This window comes from Carlito syrichta, unplaced genomic scaffold, assembly GCF_000164805.1.
Source record: "Carlito syrichta isolate Samal-C Ts95f unplaced genomic scaffold, Tarsius_syrichta-2.0.1 Scaffold314028, whole genome shotgun sequence".
Lineage (NCBI taxonomy): Eukaryota > Metazoa > Chordata > Mammalia > Primates > Tarsiidae > Carlito > Carlito syrichta.
Window position 1 is genome coordinate 482,707 of NW_007258124.1, and position 2,303 is coordinate 485,009.

At 40.6% G+C, this 2,303-nt stretch overlaps 1 protein-coding gene across 5 annotated transcripts in view; it reads left to right on the top strand.

The window, feature by feature from the left end:
* Positions 1-2,303, top strand: part of RPS6KB1 (ribosomal protein S6 kinase B1) — a 65,946-nt gene that overhangs the window by 38,786 nt on the left and 24,857 nt on the right. The gene's annotated exons all lie outside the window — the stretch shown is intronic.

Genomic DNA, 2,303 nt, shown 5'->3' on the forward strand with positions numbered 1-2,303 from the left:
TTCTAAGCATCAAAATAGACTAAAAATGTAATACTGACAATAGGAGTGACAGGGTCCATCAAACATGTTAGTCCCAACCAAGGAAAGTCTCGTAATTATTTACACTTCTTTTCTTTATTGGTCTGAAAGATATGTGGGAAATAAAATGGCAAAGTAGGAAACTAAATTCAAATCCAAGGTTCAACTGTTTTCTAATTCCCAACTCAGTGCTCAATGTTTAATTACTTCATGTATGCATACAGTGCATGAGATCGGAAACATGTAGTCATAAGGAGCCAAAGTTCTCTCAAGATGCAGATGCGGTTTAAGGATACGAACGTTATGGTCAGACACCCGCAAGGACAGCGAATAAAGGTCTCTACAATAAATCCAAAAATCAACCGGGCTCAGTTGCGCATGCCTGTAATTCCGGCTACTTGGAAGGCTGAGGCAGAAGGATCGCCGCAGCCCAGCAGGTCGAGGCTGCGGTGGCCGGGAGCGGCCACTGCACTCCAGTCTGGGCGACCGAGTGAGACTCCAACTCAAAAAAAACAAAAACAAAAACATATATATATAATATAGACCGGGCTTGGTGACTCAGTCTATAATCCCAGCACTTTGGGAGGCTGAGACGCGTGAATTGTCTGAGCCCGTGGGTTTGAGACCAGCCCAGACAACTTAGTGAGACCCCGTTGCTACATTAAATCAAAAATTAGCTGGGCATGGTAGCACGCGCCCATATTACTGGCTACTTGAAAGGCTGAGGCAGAAGGATCGTCGGAGCCCAGCAGGTCGACGCCTGATGCTGGAGTGACCGTGAGTGTGCATCTGCACACTAGCCTGGGTGACAGAGTGAGACTCTCAACTCAAAATAGATAGATAAATCTACCTTTGTTTTAACAATACAAACATATATATGTAAAAATGTATTCGTTTGCTAGCTTTGCCACAACAAAATACCACACACCGGGTGGCTTAAACAATAGAAATGTATGATCTCATAGATTTGAAGGCTAGAAGTTCAAATCAAGTTGTGAGGGTTGGTTCCTTTGAGGACTGTGAGAGAGACTGTATTCCATGCCTCTCCCCAAACTTCTGGTGGTTCTGGTCGTATTTGTCATTCTTTGGCTTTTAGGTACATATAGGAATCTCTGCCTTTTGTTCACATGGTATTCTACCTGTGTGCATATCTGTGGCCAGATTTTCCCTTTTTATAAGGCTAACAGGCCAGGTGCAGTGGCTCATGCCCATAATCCCAGCACTTTGGGAGGCAGAGGTGAGAGGATTGCCTTAGCCCAGGGGTTCAAGACCAGCCCAGACAACTTGTCAAGACCTCAGCTACAGTAAATCAAAAAACTAGCTAGGTGTGGTGGCACATGCCTGTGGTTCTAGCTACTTGGAAGGCTGAGGCCAGAAGGATTGCCTGAGCCCAGCAGGTCAAGGCTGCAGTGGCTATGTGCTTGCCACTGCACTCCAGCCTGGGTGACAGAGTAAGACTCCAATTTAAAAAAATGGTAACAGATTAGGGTTCCTCCCTACTCCAGTAGCACCTCATCTTAACTAATTACATCTGCAGTAATCCTTTCCAAATAAGATCACATCCTAAGGAATTAGTCTTACTTCAACATATGAATTTTTGGGGGAATGAGACACAATTCAACTCATAACAATACATTTATTAGTAAATGACTTAGTGGGTTAGTTCTCATCTTTCTCACCTCAGACTCTGAGAAAATATAGTTTCTTTTTCCATTTCTTGGGATGAAGGTAGAGGAGGAGGAAGATGATAATGATGGGAATTATTATTTGGTCATAGAACACAAGGTTACCTTCTTTACAAAATAACATCTACAATTGTAAAGAGGAAAATTGACTCTTATACACCTACTGCCCAGCTACAAAAATAATCAGATCTTCTTGTTTAAATGTAAACGTAACCACCATGCCATCATCATACCTAAATAAGTTAATGGTTTCTAAGTGTATTTTTTTTTAATTCCTTTCTTTTTTATTTCCTGTTTCTTTCAGTAAGGATTCAAAGTCTATATATTGTTGGGCTCTCTTTTCATTTATAGATATCCTCTCTCAAGTCTTTTCCTGGTAATTTATTGAAGAAAATGGGTCACTTTTCCTGTAGAATTCTCAGATTTTGATTTTGCTTATTTTTATCCCTATACTGTCATTGATCATGTTCAGCTGTTCTTTGTATTTCCAAAAACTGGTAGTTAAATTTAGGTGCTTGAATCTGATTCAGATTAAACTCTTATTATAAATCTGGTGGTTAGAACTGAAGTGATAACTGTTCTTTTTTTTTTTTTTTTTTT